Raw genomic sequence first — 22,934 nt, forward strand, 5'->3', positions numbered from 1 at the left:
CTCTAGATCCTCTCGACCACCACTAGCCTTGCCCGTATTTCCAGATGGTCTACCTCGAGCGGTGGTAGTACCGGTTTCCCACTCCGATCTACATTCTGCTCGCACAACCTCGGGCAATCTTTAATGAAGTGGTCAACTGATCCACACTTGTAACAGAGCGGTCACGGAATCTACAGCACTTCAAAATGCCATTTGCCACAATATCGGCACTCAGTCCTCTCTCGTCGATCATTCCCACTCATGGCGATCAAGTGATTCGTGTGGTCACAGGGGTCGATCGCGATCTCGTCTAGAAAAGCCCGGTGTCTCTAGATCGGCCTAAGCCATCTCTAAGTTTCTTTGATGATCTGTTGGAAGGGCTTCCCGAATACCTCTTCTGAAACTCCCTTGCTCCCGCTTCGCTTTCCTTTTCTCCATACTAAACTCCTCGGCTTTGCATCGCTCGCTCGACGAGTCACAAACTCTCGGATTTCCAAAATGCCAACATACAGCTTTATCTCATCATTCAGTCCATCTTCGAAGCGTTTACACATCACAGCTTCTGAAGAAATGCATTCTCGCGCGTACCGGCTAAGCCTCACGAATTTTCGTTCATAGTCGGTAACCGACATGGAACCTTGTTTAAGTTCGAGAAATTCCTTTCGTTTTTGGTCCATAAATCTCGACTGATATACTTTTTCCGAAACTCGGTTTGGAAGAACTCCCAAGTTACTTGTTCGCGGGGCACAACAGAAGTCAGAGTACTCCACCAATAGTAGGCAGAATCACGTAGCAAGGAGATGGTACACTTTAGGCATTCATCGGGTGTACAAGATAGCTCATCGAGTACCCGGATCGTGTTGTCCAACCAAAATTCGGCTTGCTCGGCATCATCACTATCCGTAGCTTTAAATTCAGTAGCCCCATGTTTTCGGATTCTATCAACTGGGGGCTTATTCGACCTTATTTGGTCAATTACCGGAGGCATTGTAGGTGCGGGGGCTGTGTTTGTTGGGAATGGAGGTTGTGGAACAGCCGTATTAGTTCGAATGTATTGGTTGAACCAATCATTCATCACGCTATAAAAGGCTTGTCTAGCCTCGTCATTCGGATTGCTAGCAACAGGTTGAGAGTCCGCCGGCGCTGTCCCTTGTCTTGGGAGCAGCGCCACACTCTCCACATCATCAGCTATCGCTCGGTTGGGATCGGGATCCATTACTATAAATAAACACAAGTTCAAACGTCAGAAATCACCACACTATCATATAATCACATAAAATGGCATGTATAGCTAGACCCAAACGCATTACGGTAGTCCTAGAATCGACTAAACCGTAGCTCGATACCAATAAAATTGTAACACCCGAACCCGAGACCGTCACGGAGTCGAACGCGAGGTGTTAACGAACTTCAACCCACTTATTGACAATTTTCAGACAAGCTGCCAATCTGAGTACTAGTCGCTCTAAAATTCATAACTTGAGTTTTACAACTCGAAAATCAGTTCCGTAAATTTTTCCTGAAACTAGACTCATATGTCCATCTACATATTTTTTCTAGAATTTTGGTCGAGCCAATTAGTACAGTTTATTAGTTAAAGTCTCGCCTGTTGTAGGGATCGACTACACTGACCTTTGTGCGTTACGAATTGGATATCTCCCTGTACAGGGCTTCAATACTAATGCCGTTTGTTTCTATAGAAACTAGACTCAGAGAGGAATCTACACATATATGGAATGACTCCTAATTATCTCTGGTTAATTTACAATGATTTTCCAAAGTTGGAACAGGGATCCAGAAACCGTTCTGGCCCTATTTCACAAGAACTTTAAAATCTGTTAACTTATAACTCATATGACCATTTCGTTTCTTCCATATGAAAGTAGATTCATCAAGGTACACTTACATAATTTATTTGCTATTTAATACCATTCCTACTATTTTTAGTGATTTTTCACATCCACGTCACTGCTGCTGTCAGCATCTGCCTTTAGTAGGCTTTACCTATTTCATACTTTCCATGATTCAATTGGCCCTTTTTACATACATAGCACAAAGCGTGATCATGATTAACCATTCCAATGGCTAATCGTTTCAAAATAATTCCATACCTCATAAGGGTCAACATACAAACGATTATAGTTCTATGCTAAAACGATATAAGCCATTTTCGCATGGCTATCCAAGTTTACACAAACCGGAAGGTACATGACCTTCAACAAAGGATGGTCCTATACATGCCATTTCAAAGTTCAACCAAAATTTGTACCAAAATGGGGCTTCGATAGTGTGGATGACTTCGACTTCTTTGATCCCGAATCCGATAGCTAACGAAATAAACCTATAAAACAGAGAGCCAAAGCAACGGGTAAGCATTTTAATGCTTAGTAAGTCTCAAGCAATGAAATCAGCTTTGACTAAGGTATTTTATTCACATGGCTAATTAAACCACTTTACTAATTCACATTCCCATACTCATACTTATTTCACATCACCGACCCTTATGTTCATACACAAAAGAACAACTTAGCCCAAGGCCGGTAGCTCGTTTATCAACTTAGCGATACTTACTTGTAAGAATTCAATTAGTACAAGCACATACAAACATACCTCATTGCTGGAATTTTCACAAGTGTATAAGCTGAAATTTTCACAGCAAGATTGCTCACTTCGAATCACATACTTTCGGATTTAACCGGATATAGCGATCAAGACGATTGCCTTCGGTCATAACCCGGATTTGGTGACTTGCACAAAGGCCTTCGGTCTTAGCCCGGATATATCAACTCGCACGAATGCCTTCGGTCTTAGCCGGATATATCAACTCGCACGAATGCCTTCGGTCTTAGCCCGATATATCAACTCATACGAATGCCTTCGGTCTTAGCCCGATATATTTCCAATGTTCACTTACATATATATCAATATTCAAGACACGTCCATAGTTCATTTTCAGTTACTAAAGCTCTAACACAAAATATCTATCAACCTTTACTATTTCGGCTCAATGGCCACACAAACAAGGAGCATAATTTTGATATAATTCAAGTAGGGTCATCACTCAAGACTTACCTTGGATGTTGTCGAGCGATTTCGACGGCTATTCAACTACTTTTTCCTTCCCTTTATCGGATTTAGCTCCCTTTGCTCTTGAGCTAATTTACACAAATTTAACTTATTAAAATCTCATCATGATAGCTTATGGCGAATATGACAAGGAGTGTAAATGGTCATATGGCCATCCTTTAGCTCAAATACACAATGGTCATGCACATTTTTACATCACAACAAGCAATTCAATACATTCAAACATCAACGTGAAGTTCAAAGTACTTGGCCCTTATATACATTAGGCATCAAAGTTGTATATGTACGAAATCATAAATCGAACTCAACACATTAGTTAATATTCCTCTTAGCGAATTTTCTAAGCCAAGAATAGGCATCAATATGCTTGCCTCAAACCGAATGCATGCACACTAATTACCCTCATGTGGCCGAATATACACTTAATACCACACAAAAAAACAGCATACATTTTACTACTAACACATTACATATCGTAATTCATTGCACATCTCTTATTTACTTCATAATCAACACATCATCACAAGCAAATATACACTTTGAATTAGTATATATGTCATACCAATCCATCATGTGCAAACATATATTCATGTAGGTGCAAGGGCCAATTCTCAAGTGGCTTATATCCAAATATATACACATTTCCAAAGCTTAAATCTTACTTACCATGCAACATGCATGAATTATACTTATGGATATATCATGGCGAATACCACAACACCACACCATTTCAATTTGGTCATGGTGAAACAAAGAACTTAGTATCTCATTCAAAAAAATGCTAAAAGAAAATCTAAGAATCTTCAATCCTCCATCACATGTATCACTTTCAAGCTTGTTATTTAACATGCAATGGCATTAACACCACATTCACTTTGGCGAATTTCATTCCCATGACATAACAAGGATTTGAACCATGGGCTAACAAGAACATTAAGCTAGCAACTAAAAACATGCATGAACCTCAAACATACCTTAATCTTGATGCAAGTTTAGCCAACCTCTTCCTAATCCTCTTCCAAACCAAGTATGAAGCAAAACTCCTTCCTTAACCTTAGTATTTTCGGCCAACAAGAGAGTGAAAAGAGATGAACAAAATTTTTCTTTCTTCCTTTAGGACATTCGCCAAGCTATGGAGGAAGATGGACACTTTTTTTTGTTTCTCATCTACTAACATTAATTGTTTATTCCATAACCCTTATTTTATTCTTTCCATCATAACCCATTTACTAAACATGTTTCATGACATGATTTTTGCCCATAAATCCTTGTCATGGCGGCCACTAGCTATGGGGGAAATTTGACATGCAAGTCCATTGTTTTGCATGCATCCTTTAATTAGTCATCACACATTTCCCTCATACTTTCAAAGTTTATTACTAGGTCCTTTCTAGTGAAATTCACATCTATAATTCTAAATCAAAGCATAAAAAATATCACACATGAGTTAACACACATTATAGGCAATAAAATAAATATTAAATTATTTTTATGCCTTGGTTTTGTGGTCCCGAAACCACATTTCGACTAGGGTCGTTTTAAGGCTGTCACATAATCGGTAAGTTTACTTTCCAGTTATTCGGACTTACTAAGCATGTAAATGCTTACCCCTCTCTTTTCCCTGTCTTACAGAGCTCAAGGACTCGTAAAGATTCGAAGATGGTTGGAGAGTCAACATACTAATCAACTAGTCCAACTTTGGTATATAGGCACTTTTATTTTGTTCAATGGCATGTATAGGGATCTTGGTTTCTTTTGTTAGATATGTCATTTGATTAGCCATAATGAAGACATGTAAAGATATACACATCTATTTGTATATGGCCATGGTAGTTGGCTCATTTTGAAGTAGGCTATGACCTACAAATCTATGCATGTTTATGTTTACATGGGATGGCTTGACTATAATTGGCAGTGAGTTATAAGAACGAGCCAACCTTAAATTTGTCAATGAGACATGGAAACCCTTAATACAAAAATGGAATTAACCTAGCATGTATAAAACTAATGATATGGGGTTTACATGCAATGAGGTTTATCAAGGTTATATGTAAGTGTATAATCTGGCGTTATTATGTATTAAGATAACCTATAAGTATGATTGGCTGATAGAGGGTGACCAAAATCTTGGAAAATAGCCCTACAAGGTCCACACGGGTAGACACACGGGCGTGTGTCTAGGCCGTGTGTGACACACGGATTATCCTTATGGGCATGTGGTATGGCAATGCGTCCCCTGCACCTAAAATTTTAAGTTAGTTTCGAGCACGGGCTTGACACATGGGCGTGTGTCTTGGCTATGTGCCCCTAAATGCATGCTAACATCATAAATAGAGAGTTCCACGGGCTGAGGAAACAGACGTGTCCCAAGCTACATGGGCGTGTGTGACCACACGGCCCCACCCACACGGGTGTATGACTCACTAAAGCAAGAGAAATTATTAAGTTGCCCAAAGTTTATTGTATGTTCTTTGTTTTGTCCCGAACTGCCCTAATGTATGTTATAGGCCTCGAAAGCCTGTACAAGGGACAGTACGCATGTGTTTGAAAAGTTTTAATTTTGGGCGAAATTTGGTGACCCGATTTTGTATGTTGGTGAAGTTTTAAGTCCAGTAACGCCTTAACCCTGTCCCGGCATTGGATATGGGTGAGGGGTGTTACATTTAGTGGTATCAAAGTTATGATATAGTCAGTTCTAGAACTACCGTAGAAAGTATTGAGTATCGCTATACATGCCATTATTCGAACATTGGTAGTGTAACATATCCTAACTGTTTAAATTATTTTTGAATATAGTAAATGTCTTCCAATCAAGCTCAAGATGAGTCCGAGGAAGCCGAGAGCCATGCTCTAGCTTCCGTTCAATGAGCTATTTCTAGTAGTAGTAGAAGGCTTATGTCTGAAGGTTGGGAAGAGGCCAGAGCAGCCTTCTTTAACATGATGGATGAATGGTTTGGGAATTATTTGAGAAATCGCCCCAACATACCACGACCTCCCTCGCCCCCTAACCAACCTAATGAGGATTTGCCACGAGGTATGGCACCTGTAAGAATTGAAAAGGCCCCTGTAGATAAGCTTAGAAAGTATGGGGCTGAGGAATTTAGAGCTAAGATCGACGAAGATGCTGAAAAAGCTGAGTTCTGGCTCGAGAATACTACTCGGGTATTAGATGAATTATCGTGCACACTTGAGGAGTGCTTAAAGTATGTCGTGTCTCTCCTAAAGGATACTGCATACCACTGGTGGAAGACTGTATCTTCCGTGGTGCCAAAGGAAAACATTACTTGGGTTTTCCAAGCAGAGTTTAAGAAGGAATACATCAGTCAAAGGTTCTTAGACTCAAAACGAAAGGAGTTCCTGGAACTCAAGCAAGGAAATAAGATTGTAGCAGAATACGAAAGGGAGTTTGTAAGGCTAAGTCAGTATGCCACTGAATGGGTTCAAACTGAGTCGGAAATGTGCAAACATTTTGAGGAAGGTCTGAATGAGGAAATCAAGCTGTTGATTGGGATTCTTGAGATACGGGAGTTCGCCGCATTAGCTGATCGGGCCAAGAAGGCTAAGGAACTCAATAATGAAAGAAAGCAAGCAAAGAGAGAGGCTTGAGTTTCGGGCAAGAGATCTAGTGGTAAGATGCTCTCGTTTCCTACAAAGAAATCAAGGAGCCAACATGAACGCTCCACTTTATCAGTAGGATATTCGGGTAGAACGAGAGGCTCCAAATGATGCAATCAGAAATCTTCCTCCTCGATGGTAACTAGTGTGGGGAGTGTAGATGATCAAAAGCCAAAGTGAAAAAGATGCAACAAATTTCACTCCAGAGAGTACCGAATGAAGAGCAGTACGTGTTTCAGATGTGGTTCTTCTGACCACTTCCTCAGGGAATGCCTAGAGTGAAATGAAAAAGAAGTGGAAGTAGCCACGAAGTATAGTGCTCCCATTGCACGAGGTAGACCTCCTAGATATCTGGAAGTGCTAGTGGTAGTCAACTGCCACTAAAGACGCTGCAAAATCAAAGGCTCGACCATAGCAAGAACGTATGCAATACGCGCTCGAGAGGAAGCCTCTACTCCTGATGTTATTACGGGTACTTTTTTCTTTTTAATACATGTGTTGTTGCCTTAATTGATCCGGGGTCGACACATTCATACATTTGCATGAGATTGTTGTCTAGTATGAACATACCCATTGAACCTACGAAATTTATTATTAGAGTGTCGAGCGCATTAGGCAAATCAGTCCTAATTGATAAAGTTTGTAAGAATTGTCCTTTGACGATTCATAGTCAATGTTTTTCGGCTAACCTTATGTTGTTACCATTTGATGTGTTTGATGTAATACTTGGTATGGATTGGTTAACCCTGCATGAGGTAGTTGTCAACTGTGGTAGCAAGTATATTGAATTGAAATGCCCAGATGGTGAGATTTTTCGGGTTGATTTAAGAGAATTGGGTACGCCGCCTGTTGTAATCACAGTGCTGGTTGCTTAGAGATATATGAGAAAAAGGTATGAAGCCTACCTTGCTTTTGTATTGAACACTAAGGAAACAGAGTTGACGATTGAGTTTGTGCCAATAGTATGTGAATATCTAGATGTGTTCCCAGAAGAATTACCTGGATTACCTCCTAAAAGAGAGATAGAGTTTGGTATTGAATTGGTTCCAGGAAAGCTCCCATTTCTATTGCTCCGTACAGGATGGCGCCAACCGAGCTAAAAGAGTTAAAAGCACAGTTGCAAGAGCTAATGGATAAAGGTTTTGCAAGGCCAAGCTTTTCACCTTGGGGTGCTCTCGTATTGTTTGTAAAGAAGAAAGATGATTCATTGAGGCTATGTATAGATTATCTACAGTTGAACAAGGTAACTATCAAGAATAAGTATCCTTTGCCAAGGATCGATGACTTGTTCGACCAGTTCAGAGGAGCCACTGTGTTATCTAAGATAGACTTGAGGCCCGGCTACTATCAGTTACGAGTTAAGGAATCGAACGTGCCTAAGACAGCTTTCAGAATGAGGTATGACCACTATGAATTTCTTGTCATGCTGTTTGGGTTAACAAATGCACCGGCCATATTCATGGACCTAATGAATAGAACCTTTCAACCATACTTGGATAGGTTCATTTTTGTGTTCATTGACTACATTTTGATTTATTCCAAAGATGAGACAGAGCATGCGAAGCATCTGAGAACTGTGTTGCAGACCTTACAAGAAAAAAACTATATGCTAAGTTTAGCAAAAGTGAGCTTTGGCTCCAAGAAGTTGGGTTTTTGGGTCATATTGTTTCGGGTAAAGGCATCCGAGTTAATCCAAGTAAGATCTCCGCCATTGTTGAATGGAAACCGCCTAAAAATGTAACCGAGGTTAGAAGGTTTTTGGGTTTAGCCGGTTACTACCGAAGATTTTTGAAAGGATTCTCCATGATAGCGACTCCAATGATGAGGTTGCTACAAAAAGACGTTAAGTTTGAATGGACAGAAAAGTGTCAGCAGAGTTCGAGAGGTTAAAGACATTGCTGACTGAAGCTCATATTTTAGTGTTACCTAAGCCGGGAAAAGAGTTTGTGGTCTACAGTGATGCACCTTAAATGGATTGGGTTGTGTACTTATGGAAGATGGTAAGGTGATAGCCTATGCTTCGTGGAAGTTGAAGCCACACGAGAAGAACTATCCTACGCACGATCTAGAGCTTGCCGCCATTGTTTTTGCCTTGAAAATTTAGAGGCATTATTTATATGGTGAGACTTGTCGTATATTTACCGACCATAAGAGTTTGAAGTATTTGATGACTCAAAAAGAATTGAATTTGAGATAGTAGATATGGTTAGAATTAGTTAAAGATTATAAGCTGATCATTGACTATCACTCGGGAAAGGAGGAAAACGAAAGGTTTCAAAATAACCGAAACACGATACCGAGACGAGTACTAGGTAAGTTCGAATAACTTAAAGTAAACTCATAGTATGCTTAATTGCATGATTTATGAATGTATGGTAATTGCAATTGATGATGGCATGAAAACCTATGAAATATATCCTTAATAATGACATGTTGATAAATGTCCCGATTGAGGTTGAAAAGGAAATCTGATGGATAAACCATGGCTTACATGACTTGCGATCCTACATGTTGCAGAAAGGATTTAGCCCAGACGTGTAATCCGTTGATGTCAAATATAAAAAAGATCTAGCTCGAACGAGTGTTCCTTGAGTGATCCAGCTTCCCTAAGAATATGTGTGCATTGTGGATTTAGCCCGGACGGGTAACCCAATTAGGGTCTAAATCTAGCCTGGACTGGTAATTCAGATCCGAGCTCATTAAGGGTGTTTGTCTCTATAATGGATTTAGCCTGGATTAGTAATCTCGACTTCACCTTATGAGTTTAAGATGCGGAGGATTTAGCCTGGACTGGTAATACCGTCGTAAGATGTGAGATTCGCGAGAGTGCATACTTGAAATGATCATTCTTATGACTTGACGGATAATGGATAATCCATCGAGATTTCCTAGAAACTCAACGGGATTAATATGATGTATATAAATGAAATGAAGAATGGTGAGCTCATCTAAGACAAATTACATGATGCATTATTATTGTGACTAACTTGTTGGTTGAATGCATGTGATAAGGAAACTTTTTCATCCTTGTTGGTTTATTTGCTTAATATGGTTGTATGCTAATTAATTGGCAAGTTTATTTTCCATTTATTCGGGCTTACTAAGCATGTAAATGCTTACCCCTCTCTTTTCCCTGTCTTACAGAGCTCGAGGACTTATAAAGATTGGAAGATGGTTGGAGAGTCAACATACTATCAACTAGTCCAGCTTTGGTAAATAGGCAGTTTTATTTTGTTCGATGGCATGTATAGGGCTCTTGTTTATTTTGTTAGATATGTAATTTGGTTAGCCATAATGAATACATGTAAAGATATACACATCTATTTGTATATGGCCATGGGAATTGGTCATTTTGAAGTAGGCTATGACCTACAAATCTATGCATGTTTATGTTTACATGGGATGGCTTGACTATAATTGGCAATGAGTTATAAGAATCATCCAATCTTAAATGTGTCAATGAGACATGGAAAACCTTAATACAAAAAGGGAATTAACCTAGCATGTATAAAACCGATGATATGAGGTTTACATGTAATGAGGTTTATCAAGGTTATATGTAAGTGTATAATCTGGCGTTATTATGTATTAAGATAACCTATAAGTGTGATTGGTTTATAGAGGGTGACCAAAGGCTTGAAAAATAGTCCTAAAAGGTCCACACAGGTAGACACACGGGCGTGTGTCTAGGCCGTCTGTGGCACACGGATCACCCCCATGGGTGTGTGGTATGGCCGTACGTCCCCTGCACCTAAAATTTTAAGTCAGTTTCGAGCACGGGCTTGAAACACGGGTGTGTGTCTTGGCCATGTGCCCCTAAATGCATGCTGACATCATAAACAGAGAGTTACACAGGCTGAGGACATGGGCATGTCCCAAGCTACACGGGCATGTGTGACCACACGGCCCCAGCCACATGGGTGTGTGCTCACTAAAGCAAGAGAATTTATTAAGTTGCCCAAAGTTTATTGAATGAACTTGGTTTTGTCCCGAACTGCCTCGATATATGTTTTAGGCCTCGAAGGCCTGTATAAGGAACGGTACGTATGTAACACCCCGTACCCAAGACCGTTGCCGGAGTCGAACACGAGGTGTTAAGAGACTTATTTCATTTATTAACACAGTTCATTTTAAAATTCCGACAAAGTGGTTAATCGCATCACGTCACTTTAAAAATCATATCTCGAGTTCCAAAACTTGAAAACTGATTCCGTAAATTTTCCCTGAAACTAGACTCATATATCCATCCAAAAATTTTTTTCTAGAATTTTTGTCAGGCCAATTAGTACATTTTATTAGTTAAAGTCTCCCCTGTTACAGGGTTCAACCATTCTGACCTTTGCGCATTACGACTTGGATATCTCCCTGTACAGGGCTTCAATACTTATGTTGTTTATTTCTAAAGAAACTAGACTCGAAAAGGAATCTATAAATATATAGCATGACTTCTAATTATCTTTGGTTAATTTATAATGAATTTCCAAAGTCGGAACAGGGGATCCAGAAATCGCTCTGGCCCTGTTTCACGAAAACTTAAACATCTCATAAAATACGGCTCAAATGATCATTTTGTTACTTTCATATGAAAACAGGCTCATCAAGGTTCTATTACATAATTTATTCAATATTTAATTATATTTCTACTATTTTTAGTGATTTTTCAAATTTACATCACTGCTGCTGTCGGCATCTATTTTTAAGGTAGACTTTACCTATTTCATAATTTCCATGATTCAACTAGCCCTTTAACATACATAGCTCGAAAATATGATCGTGATTAACCATTCCAATGGCTAATCATTGCCAAGCATTTCCACACCTCTCAATAACCATATATATACAATACCAAAGTACTTGACTAACAACAAAAGGGCAGCCTTATACATGCCATTATCAGAGTTCAACTAAAAGAGTACCAAAAGGGCTTTGATAGTGTGGGCGACTTCGACTTTGACACTCCCGAGTCCGATAGCTGACGAACCAAAATCTATAAAACAGAGAATCAAAGAAACGGAATAAGCATTTAATGCTTAGTAAGTTTTGAGCAATGAAATTAGGCACAACTGAAGTATAGCATTCATATGACTAAACAAATAATTTCATATACACATATTCTCAAAATCATACCTACTTCACATTTCCAACCCTTATATTCATACATAAGGGATCAACTTAACCAAAGGCCGGAAGCTTATTAATCGATGACGAATACTATTTAAAAGGAATCAACTATTCCAATGCATATACGAAACATACCTCATCGTTGGGATTTTACGAGCGTATTAATTGAAATTATTACAGCAAGATCGCTCATTCCCAAACCAAGTACCTTCGAGATTTAGCCGGATATAGCTACTCGCTCAACTGCCTTTGGGACTTAGCTCGGATATAGTAACTGGCACAAATGCCTTCGGGACTTAGCCCGGATATAGTAACTCGCATAAATGCCTTTGGGACTTAGCCCGGATATAGTAACTCGCACAAATGCCTTTGGGACTTAGCCCGGTTATCATCAGAATATTCATGCACGTATATCAATAAATCATATCACATCTATATTTCATTTTCATCACTAGAACTCAAACACAAGACACTTATCAATCATTCCCATTTTCGGCTCAATAGCCGCAATACAAAGAGCATAAATTGATTTGCTTTATGACATGATCTCTATGCACATTCGACTACCCGTCATAGGTATAACTAATTATCTCGACATATAATTCAAGTAAAATCATTATATCACTGTTTATTTGTTATGCTTATACGTCATAACTTAATCAAATCATAAACTAAGTTCCATTACTCAAAGACTTACCTCGGATGTTGTCGAACGATTTCGACGGCTATTCGATCACTTTTTCCTTCCCCTTATCCAACTTTGATCCTCTAGGCTCTTGAGCTAAATCAAACAATTTACTTCCCAAATCAAACATAGTCATACGACATCCATATACATTTTATACTAGCCGAAATGTACCGTCAAGATATACTTTACTCAAATAATTTACTTTGGCCGAACATGTATAATGTTTTGTAGCTTAATAAATTTAACATACACCATGTATTTATAATATTTTTGGCAGCCAACTATCCATAGTCATGCACACACAATCAAAAATAAATACCCAAAATTTTCATATCCTTATGCCCTAAGCCGAATACATTTGTCATGTTCACCTACATTTTCTTTTTTTTTTCAAGTACAACATTCTCATATTCGTCATTAGTATCAAGCATAATAGCCAATTCTTCCCACTTTGAATCTATGCATCCATTTAATCATAGTTTGTTCAAGCACTCATACAACAAGACACATCCATATGACTAAAAATTCTAAGTTTAAACACAATACAACATTTTAGCACCATGGCCGAATACTTCATGAAGTTGTTAAGACCCATCCTTTTCAAATTCTCACACACACTCACATTCAATCCTTTTTATTAAGCACTCAAATTCAATCATCTTCATGCCTCATCACCATAACATCAAACACCAACCAAGAAGACAACACCCATGGCCGAGTATCATCTCCATCACATAGCAAAGATTTAAACCATGGGCTAGGTAGAACTCAAGCTAACAACTAAAAATATGCATGAATCTCATGGAACAACATCAAACATACCTTAGCCTAGTTACAAGCATGGCCGAACCTCTTCAACCTTTCTTCCTTTCTTTCCTTTGATTTTTAGGTCAAGAAGAACAAAATGAGAACTTTTTCTTTTTTTTTTCATCACCCCCAATTTCCATTATTTTATTACTAACCCTTTTATTTTATTATTTCTAACATAAAGCATTAACGCAACATGTTTATAATAGGTTTTAACCCATAGCATGGCCGCCACTAGTTCAAATTTTGGGTAATTTGACATGCAAACCCATCATCTTTATAACATGCATTAATAGGCCACTTACATTTGCCTAGCACATTTCTAAATTTTCTCACATAAGTCCTATTAACTAAATTCACATGCAATCGACTAAATCGAAGCTTAAAACTTTCACACATTCATATTCACATATTCTAGACAATAAATATCACATTCAAATACTTCGGTGACTCGGTTTAGCAGTCCCGAAACCACTTCCCGACTAGGGTCAATTTAAGGCTGTCACAACGTATGTGTTTGAAAAGTTTTAATTTTGGGCGAAATTTGGTAACCCGATTTTGTATGTTGGTGAAGGTTTAAGTCCAATAACACCTAGAACCCTGTCCCGGCATTGGATATAGGTGAGGGGTGTTACATTAAGTCCAAAAAAATTGATCAATTCCATATTATATAGTACAAATTAAAAATTGAAAATAAAGATTTGACATTTTGACCATTAGAAACACACCTTGATAACAAAATTAGAGACTTTGGTCACTTATGGAAAGTACGATACTATGTATATTATTGGCACATATGACCTCTTCCATCATGTACACGATTATGATATAGTTAGAATATTATTGAATTTTCATAAACAAAGAGTAATTACAAACAATAATAGCATAAATAGTACAATGTTTAAATCATTTCCACAAAATAATTGAATTTTAAAATATTAAAAGAAAGGAGAATCTTGCATGCATTTTTCATTAATTTAAGACAACCTAAACTATGTCTATCACTATAACATTGGAAGGATGGGAAGAGATCACTCACCTGGTGTAACAGCCCAATTTTGGGCCTAGTCGGAACAGTGGTTTCGGGACCACTATTCCGAGGTCGGAGAATTTTTTTTAGTATTATTTTATGTGTTATAATATAATTTTATAAGTGCATGTAAATTTTGGTAAGTTAATTTTAGCGATTTCTAGTCCAATTTCAAAAAAGGACTAAATCACGTAAAATGTAAAAGTTATGTGTTAATGCCTAAATGTGTTAATAGACTAGAGAACTAAAATTGGAGGCCTTTAAAGGGAAATTAGACCCTTTTTAAGTGTGTGGCCGGCCAAGGGGAGACCAATTGGTCAAAAAGCCAAAATTTGTGGCTTTTAGGTGTTTTAATTTTGACTAATTTGTAATAAAATAAGAAAAAGAAATAAAATGTCATTTTCTCTTTCATTTCTTCTTCTTCCTCACGAAAATGGTAGCAAAGAATGGGGGTTTTGAGCTTTAAACTTTCAGCCACTTTAAGCCCTAACAAGTAAGTAATCTTTGGTTATTTCTTGATGATTTTTACATTTTTAGAACCCCTAAAGCAAAAGCTTTCACATGAGGGGTCTAGTTTGCAAAATGATAAAGAGTTTAGGGTTTTGCCATGAATGTATATGTGTTGTTTGCTGAGTTTTTATGGAAGAATATGAGTTATAGTTGTCTAATAAACAACTTTTGTGAAGGAAATTTGCATGAAAATACCTTTAAAAGGTTATTATGCAAAGATGTAAAACAAGTTGTAAATGTGTGAATAGTTGAAATTATGAGTTGCTATAGTTATGAAAATGGTTCATCTAAGCTAAAGGAGTAAAGAAATGTGATAAAAATCATTTTTCGAGCCTAGGGGTAATTTGGTAATTTTGGCAAAATATAAGGGCAAAATTGTAAAAATTGCCCAAGTGTGTCAATGGTCTAATTTGATTAGTACATTGTTCTAATAAGTTGAGTATGATGTTATAGATGATGAAAATCGAGATTTGGACCTAGAACGGAAAGAAATAGATTAAGGGATGATTACGTCTTTTTCATCTTTGTCGTATCGAGGTAAGTTCGTATGTAAACAATACCATGCTATACATGTATTTAAATGTTATCATTACTTGAATTGTACAAATATTAAGTGTATGTGATTAATAGAAATATGATAAGACAAAGCCTTAATAGGCGAGGAAAAATCCCGTTTGAACCTTAGGAATAAAATAGGATACGAGTGACATGTCACTAGGAATTATGAGTCTAGATGGCTAGCTCGAGTGTGAGCATTTAAATGTCACGAGATATGAGGTAGCTTTAGCTACAATTGAGGCACTTATGTGCAAAGGTTTTTTCGAGTATCCGATTAGTATTCAAAGCGTTCAACAGGTAATCCCAAGAAAGAGTTGATGATGGTCCCAATGAGGTAAGTCATTGGTGAGTATGTACTTGAGTTATGTTATGAGTTGTGCAGGTATGTACACTAAGCTTATGAGAATGTCTTGATATGTGATGATCTATAATGCATAAATATGTGTTCTTACCATGATGGATGAAATGATGTTGTATTAATTTTGTGAACAATGATCATGGATGAGTAATTTAGCCTTGATAGATTTGGGTTACTGCAGTAGTGTAACTTTGAAAATACACTAAAAATAGTGTAAAATGAGTTAGAAGCTGAATAAAATATGAAAATAAATCTTATTGAGCCTAGTTTCTTATAATAAGCAAGAGAACTTCCTATGTTGAGATATTTGAAGTTTTGTGAAACAGAGTCAGGATGGCTTCGAGATCCCCTGTTCTAGTTTGAGAAAATCATTATAAATTGTAAAAAAATATTTAAGTGTTATAATTTATATTTTTAGAATCCTTAATGAGCCTAGTTTTAAAAGAAATAGACAAGAACATTATTTGACTTCTGTTCTATGAGATAATTGAACTTTAGTGCAGAAGGATCAGAACTGTTAGACAGTGAATCAGGGATAAATTTTAGAAATAAACTGTACTAATTGGCTAAACCAAAAATTCTATAAATTTTATGGTAGAAAGATACACGAGTCAAGTTTCAAGGAAAATTAACAGAACTAAATTTGGAGTTTCATAGCTCTAGATATAAATAATTTAATGACTGTTGCTCAGGAATACAACTTGTTATGAACTTGAGAATATGTTGTAAATATTGATAAAACATGTTAATGAGTTGCTTATTGTTTTCATATGAACTTACTAAGCGTAAATGTTACCCCCCCTTTCTTTCCCATGTTCCCTAGGTTGTCAGGTTAGCTCGGGTTGGAGGCCGTCAAAGATATTATCACACTGTCGAGTTAACGCTATCGGCGTAAGTAAATCCTATTTTTTTGTTGTTTTTTTTCCTTTTCTGGGGTTTGTCCTTTGATCTCAAAAATTAAATATAAGATTTCATCAAGTAAAAAGAATAAAACAACATAAAGCTGAGAATATAGAGAAAATTTGAATTAAAAAAAAAGAAAGAAAACCACAAGCGAGAAGAAAAGACAGACAAAGGAGAAAGAGAATCGAAGGAAATTTATATCTGGGAAACGAAAAAATTAATAAGAAATAAATAAGAAAAATGGATATAATAAGAGGGTTACTATTTATAGATTTTTATATGCCAAAACGGCGCCGTTTTAGTAAAAGTGAAAAAATATTTACGGCATTTATTGCTTTACCTTTTGCGGTGTTTATGAGAAAAACACCGTTATTGCTTTACCTTTTGTGGTGTTTATGAGAAAAATGTCGCTATTGCTTTACCTTTTGCGGTGTTTATGCAAAAACGCCACTAATGCTTTACCTTTACGGCATTTTTGATCCAAACGCCACTAAAAACGCCGCTAAAAACCTGTTTTTGCTGTAGTGTTGATTGAATTATAGATGAATTTAGTAAGTCTTTAATCAAGTTTGATTGTTGAGATTGAGGTGCTATTTTGGCATATTGGTTGAATGGTTAGTTACTATGATGTTTTAGCTCTTATAAGCATATGATAGGTGCCATTTGAATGCATGTAAATAGGTACATTTGGTTGGTATACGTGGCTAGACTTTGGGTTAGAAAAATGGCTTGGAAATGACCTATTTTTCATCCACATAGCCAAAGACACGGGCGTGTGTCTCAGCCTTGTGAGGCCATTTCGAGGGGTACACGGTTTGAAACACGGGCATGTGGCTTGGCCGTGTGACCCAAGTCAGAGAGTTACATGGGCACGAACATGAGCTGAGACACGGCCGTGTGTCCCTACTTCGAATGCCCACACAGCCTGAGACACGGACGTGTGTCTCAGTTGTGTGAGTCACACGGCCTGGCCACACGGCCGTGTGATCCCTGTAGTTTAAAAGTTTGTATCTTTTTTGAAAATTTTTATATGTTTTCGATTTAGTCTTGACTCATTTCTAATGTGTTTTTAGGGCATCAATGGCTCATATAAGGGACTAGATATTGCTATGTTTTATGCTATGACTTGTTTATGTTGAATAAATGTTCGTTGTATGATGTTAATTTCCAGAAATGCTTCGTAGCCCTAATCTGATGATAGATATGGGCTAGGGGTGTTATAGGTTGGTAGCAACAGGTTTACAAAATCCAGGTTAGCTAAGGTTTATTAACTTTTGGCTTTAAAATTTTTGAAATTTAAAATGACAATTTAGTTTTGAAACAAAACTGAGAATTTTAAACTTTAGACGAAAATACCCTTGTATGGAATTTGCTTGTTTTTAGGATAGGAATAGGAACACATTGCCTTCTTTAAAAACGTTTTGTTTGCAGGAATTGCCTTAGATCACTTGTCACATCTGACCGCCTTCAGAAGTACTAATGTCTAGAGTGTGAATACTGCAATAAAATATAGAATGACAAGGTGGCATCCGCAAGTATACGAGTCGAGTTGTAATATAGTGTTACTACAAAGTAGGTGAGTACTCTGAGGATTGGACCCAAAAGAGACAAAGGCAAGATCAATTTTAACCTATACACTAAAAGATCTAATTAATACTTTAATCGAGTTATAGTATGGAAACATAAATAAGCTATTTTTGGGATACTAATAATAAAAACAAAATATCATAAAAGAAAACTAAATTTCAAGAGAATTAAAAGTAGAGAGAATCAAATCTGATGATGGGTGATTAGCTTACTTCGACAATCCCAATCAAGTGTCATTTTGGGTTCCTCATCAACCAACTAGTTGCTACCCTAGCATGATCTTCTAATCTTCCACTAAAATAATGAGTCAGCAAGAACTACTTATCTTCTGACCTCATAGTCCAAACTAGCTTGAGGTGAAGGTGTTCACGGATGGGTAATACAAATTTTGGGTTAATTCTCATATTGATGACTCCCCGGGGTTGTCAAGACTAGGGTTTGTTTCACATTCTTCCTTTCCAAAATAGATGATTCGTTGAGTAAGCTTACAAAATAGTTAATAGATCATGCCTCTACTCGCTAATCCCCCTTAGAAGGATTAGTTCCTCATGGCTTTCATAAACAACATGGAATAAATGGAAGAATAAAACATGGTGAATGAATTGAAGTGTAGAGTTTAAGAAAATACTAATTTAAATAAATAATAACACGAATCCCTAGTAGTTGACCATATTTACAAATTAGATCTCTTGAAAGAAAGCAATGAACAAATAAACTAAACTCTGAAAAACCTAAGAAAGAAAGAAAAAAATGAAACTAAATCTAAAAAAAGAACCTAAGCTAATGGAATAATGTATATAACATGTGCCAAAAGAGCTTATTTATAGCCTTCAGGTGGCCGTCGTCCGTAACCCTAGGTTAGCTGACGTTCCCGTGCTTTAAGTTTGATTTTGCAAACCAAAACACCCATGTTTCGTGTTTATTTTCCGTCCCAGTCGATGTCGTGACGCACTAGGAGTGTCGTGATATAAAAGTTAGTATTCTCCTCCTTGGGATGTTTTCAGGGGCATGTAGCAACACCCTTAGTCAGTGTCGCGACATCGGAGGCATTTTCTTACTTTCTCCATTTTGTTCTCTATGTTGCAACATCGGACCTCCTGTGTTGCGACATAGTGTCTAGTATCAGCCTAAAATGCCTTCTAATGGTCTCCTGCACATTCACGAAGTAAGTTAGCTCTCCCTTAGGCCTCATTTGGCCCTTAAGGTCAATAAAAGACTCAATTCACACATTTTATTAGATATAAGTAAAACTAAAGAAACTTAAGTTAAATATAATGAAAATGTTTGTATTCAAGCTCCCTAAGTGGGAAAAATAGTTTAATCTGCTACATCGAATTATGATAGATCAAACTCCCCCACACTTAAGTCGTTGCTTGTCCTCAAGCAACATAAACAAAAATAATAAAATGATGATCCTTGAGCAAATATGATACAAATATTGACTTCAGAACATATGAAATGGTGCTGAGGCTTTCGATGAAATGGTCGAGAAGGCTAAAATTGTTGAGGAAGCTTTAATTGAGCCATCGAGACCAGTGTTAATTGAGTTCAGAAAGAAAGGCTCTAACCAATCAAGTGATTCGGAGTGTGCAGACAAGAGGAGCTAAGAATCACAGAGGTTTGATAGGAGTGTTCAATGCGAGTTCTGAGAAAACCAATCCCGTCCTAAAGCACAACTATGGTTTTATCAGGAGGTTTATTTGAATGCCCAACATGTGAGCATTACAGACGTAGGCATTTGGACAAGTGTTGAAGATTTATTGGAGCATGTATCTGATGTGGATCGAAGGAGCATCGATTCAAAGACTGTTCGAAGAAGGTTGAGATTGCTCAGACACGGAGTCCTACACTTGCTAGAGATCGAGGAAAAAGTGGTAACAGTAGAAGGGTTGGGCAGAGGACAGTTGCACACACAATAGCTACTCTGATTAAATCTGGAGGACCAGCTTGGGTCTACACAATTAGAGAAACACAAGACTGAGACACAACTGATGTGGCAATAGATAATGTCAATGATGAAATTCTTTTTAGAGGGGGAGATTTGTCACATCCGAAAAATCGGGTTAGTAGAATTAAGTTGGTAAGTTGGGGTTAATGAATCAAAAACTGTAATTAGTTTAGATAATTAAATTAAATAGGAATAATTAAATAAAATATTAAAATAATTAGAATTAAAAATTTTATGTTAAGTAATTAAAATTTAGTGTTCGAGAATTAATTTTGTTAAACGAAATTTAAAAATGAGATCGAATATGAAAATATTTTTGAAATTAGCTTTAGTTGAAAAAAAAATAACTAATTTGGAAAAAAAAGGGGGAAACTATAGATGGTCACAAGGAAAAATGCCCAATTTTTAAAATTTGGTCGGTTATTTAAATCACCCACCATCTACTTCCCCCAATTCATCATCCTTTTCAAAAAATTTCAAAAAATCAAATTAATGCTTTTCTCCCGAAATTAGTTCATCCTTTTTTTTTTAATTTTAAAGAATGCTTAGGTTTTCATCCTCAATTTTACTAAATTTCTTCACATGTTCAAACTCGAATTAGCTTTGTAGCTCATCAATTTTGCAAAATTAAGGTAACATTATAACTTTTCACGATTAACAAAGTGTGTTAGCTGTTTAAACTGAGTTTTAATTAATTAGATCAAGATTTCAATAGATCTTTTGATTTTAAGTTGATTTCAAGCTTGAAAATGGTGGATTCTGTTTTATTGAGTTGAAGTACCATTTCAAAGCTATTTTCAACTTATGTTGATCCTACTAGAATGTTTTTAATCTTGATTTAACAAGTTTTTAAGTAATTTTGAAGAATTTGAATGTTTTCCTCTCTTTAAAGTTTATTTGGCTTGATTGTTCTAAAAAATTGAGATCTACGTAAATGGGAAATTTTGAAGGTTGAAATATGTAATTAGATGATATTTAAGAATATTATGATCAAAATTAAGTTTTAGAAATAAGATTTGAGTGGTGAAATCGTATTTTCAGCAAAATTACCTAAGTTTTCGATATAATGATCTAGAGGCTTTGATATGTTATTTTAGAATGAATTAATCTTGTTTACTACTATTTTTCATGCCTTTTTATTGTATTTGATGTGTATGTAAAGTGTCAATTCATTTGGTAGCTTCTACAAGCAAGGCCAAAGGCAAGCAAAAGCTTTATTGAGCTTTCCCATTGAAGCAAGTTGCTGAGGTGAGTGGCATGATATGCTATAATTAATGAACAAAACAATTAGTTAAAGGGGGCTTAGGAGATTAAATCATCTAATCTAAGTCATAGGAGTAAGTGTTCTTACTTGAGTTTTTTTATTTTGCAAATAAGCTTACATGTGTTGTGATATGTTAAGGTGTGTGTTATGAATATATGTATTGAATATATGTCTAAAAATGTTTTGTGAACAGCTAGTTTTATGCATACACATCTATTATAAAGGTTTATTTGGCTCATTGAACAAATTTTTTACACTTGGAGTGCATTATATGAATGTGATAAGTGATATGAACATGATATGTGAAAGTGTGCATAAACCAAAATATAAGTGTTCATATAAGTGAATATATTGGCATTGTAACCTTTTGAAACCATTGGATATCATTGGCATGCCATAGGATTGTGAGAGCTCACCATTTATTGCTATTATTTGGGTATTGAGTTTGAAGATAGTGTTAGAAAGATAAAGGAATGTAAGCTTAGCTCCTTTCATAAAGATAGTGTGGTGTGTTTGGAGAGTATTAGCTTCATGCTTGTAACACCCTTACCTGTATCCGACGCCGAAACAAGGTACAAGGCATACATTCTCGTGTCCCTAACCTGTGTAACTCTCTGTTTATGACATCATGCGCTAAAGGAAGTCATACGGCCAAGTCACACGCCAGTGTGCTAGGCTGTTTGGCAAATTTAATTTTTGAAATTTTTCATAAAAAAGGTGCAGACTTCACACACCCTAGACACATGCCCATGTCCCTAGGCCGTGTCCTTCACATGGTTGAGACACATGGCCGTGTCTCTGCCCATGTGGACAAAAATAAGGCTATTTACCAAGCCATTTTGCCACCCTTACTTGCACCAACCTACACAACAACAAGCAATACCAATCCAAGCATATACATACAACCAAATCAGCCACCAACAAGATATCAATACATCATTTGCACATACTAACATCTATCAAGCATAAACAATATTAATATTAGCCAAATTCCAAAGGCCACATACAAAATGAATAGTTAACCATTACAATGCCAACATATTTGGCTAAATCAATATGACACATAACAAAATGACCAAGTCCCTATACATGCCATACTCAAAATATTGAAACCAGGTATACCTAAAACAATCGTTCAGTAGTGTGAATCAAGCTTCGACGTCCCTCGATCCCCAAGCTAGCTTGGTGGCACTATAAGGAAATGAAAGAAAAGGGGGAGTAAACTTTAAAGCTTGGTAAGTTTGCATGTAGATAACAATAAACATTAATCATACATTAATCATATAATTATGCAACATAAGTTGACATAAATATCATCATGTATCTTAGGCATAACTCACTCATTAGCATTCTTATCAATGGTTCATCACATACCCAGATTCATACTCATGAGTTTTACATACATACCTGTACCAACTCGTAACATAGTCACATACTTTGTCATCTTTGACATAGTCTTTGGATTACCCGTTGAACACT

This window comes from Gossypium arboreum, chromosome 13, assembly GCF_025698485.1.
Source record: "Gossypium arboreum isolate Shixiya-1 chromosome 13, ASM2569848v2, whole genome shotgun sequence".
Taxonomy (NCBI): Eukaryota; Viridiplantae; Streptophyta; class Magnoliopsida; order Malvales; family Malvaceae; genus Gossypium; species Gossypium arboreum.